This window comes from Gordionus sp. m RMFG-2023, chromosome 1 (assembly GCF_954871325.1).
Source record: "Gordionus sp. m RMFG-2023 chromosome 1, tfGorSpeb1-WG-v2, whole genome shotgun sequence".
Taxonomy (NCBI): Eukaryota; Metazoa; Nematomorpha; class Gordioida; order Chordodea; family Parachordodidae; genus Gordionus; species Gordionus sp. m RMFG-2023.
Genome location: NC_088775.1, coordinates 7,192,844 through 7,194,538, shown reverse-complemented (window position 1 = coordinate 7,194,538; position 1,695 = coordinate 7,192,844). Strand labels below are relative to the sequence as shown.

Here is a 1,695-nt window from a genome sequence, read left to right as displayed (position 1 = left end):
TACCATTTCTGCTAATCCCTACAATGCCTAGTTCTAATTTAGATTTCCAACAAAGAGCTTAGAATTGCTATTGGTTGATTAGGCTCGAATCCATTATTAACGAAGTGTGCATTATGTAAAATCATATAGGTAGTCTAGGTCACCATTCTCTATATTTTCACATTTAAAAAAGGGGCATAATATAAGCCCTATGCCATCAGTTGATCATCAATAATGTTGAGAGCTATAAATATTCCTTTCTTATAGGAGCCCTCAGGCTCCAACCCCGACAACTATCAAAAGGAGAGACTTTGCTTAAGGCCAATATTTTCATCAAAGTGAAACAATCGTATTTCTATACATATATCATTCAGTCATAATGTCTTACCAAAGATAGTTTTTTTTTAAAAAATTATATATATTTTTCAGAGTTGTTAAAAGATACTTTTTAAATGGATCTAGATACAGATACATAGTCTCAAAAGTTATCTAGATACAGATACAGATACAGCGTCTAAAAAGTTATCAAGATACAGATACAATTTTTAAATGTATCTGTATACAGATACATTTTTTATGCTCTTATAGGTTTGCATAAACCTAAATTAATATTATATTGTGAAAATTCATGAAATGAGCTAAAAATTTATTGACGCGATATAACATTTATCAGAATATAACCAAAATTATAATTTTAATATAATATATGAAAATATATGATTAAATAATTATTAGATTTCAGTAATAAAATATTTTCAAAATTTTGATCATTTAGGCATCCTCGTTTATCTGTGAAGACATTTTTAGCAACACTAAATAGTCTTTCCACAGGGGCGCTTGAAGGAATTGTAGTGTTATATTTAATAAATAACAATTTTATATCAGTTCTTTAAAAATGCTAAAATCTCTACATTTATTTTTGAAAAAGTTATTTAAAATTTGTTGATTATCAAAATTTAAATCATTATTAGAAATTATATCTGCTGTAGGGTACTGAAAAAAATCTGAAATTAAATTATTTGTTTTTTTTGGCAGGTTATTTGCTTGCAGTCAGTTGATGACTTTGATAATTCACCCCTTTTTTATTTTTGTTAACAAGGTTGGATATTTTCTCTTAAAATTTTAATTAGAATTTTAAATATATAATATCTATACCCTTATGTGCTTCACGATATTGCACGTTGAAGTCATACTGACGGATATTTTTGTATTTTTAGGTAGACACGGCAAACCTTTTACCATCAGAGAATTAATTGTTTTCTTTGTTTTGAGATATTATTTTAAAATATGCTCAATTTGGCCATGGTAAAGCAATAGAACTTGTTGCTTCCTCTTCTTCATCGATATAGATCTAAATAAATATATAAACTTAAAAATTTAGTTATAAAATAAAATTTACCATTTCCATATTGTAATATTAAAATTTGTATGGTTTATTGATAAACTCGGACATAATATTTAAATTAATGAATATTTATATATATTTTTTATATATAAGTTTTAATATTTTATGTATATATAATTCTTTATTATAGTATTAATAAATATTAATATATAATATATATATATTTATTTATTTCATAAGCTCATATGAAATAAAATAAATTTTACAGTCAAATATTTTTATTTACAATAAAAAAAGGGGTATATAAAATGTATCTTAAAAAGTATCTAAAAAGATACAGATACCTCTAAATAAATATCTAGATACAGATA

At 24.3% G+C, this 1,695-nt stretch overlaps 1 long non-coding RNA gene across 1 annotated transcript; it reads right to left on the bottom strand.

Moving 5' to 3' along the window:
• Positions 1 to 1,053: 1,053 nt before the first annotated feature.
• Positions 1,054 to 1,429, bottom strand: LOC135922412 (uncharacterized). Its single transcript, XR_010570883.1, has 3 exons — positions 1,379 to 1,429; positions 1,135 to 1,330; positions 1,054 to 1,092 (listed from the first exon to the last, which is right to left on the bottom strand). It is a non-coding gene; the product is annotated as an uncharacterized LOC135922412 (long non-coding RNA).
• Positions 1,430 to 1,695: the final 266 nt, after the last annotated feature.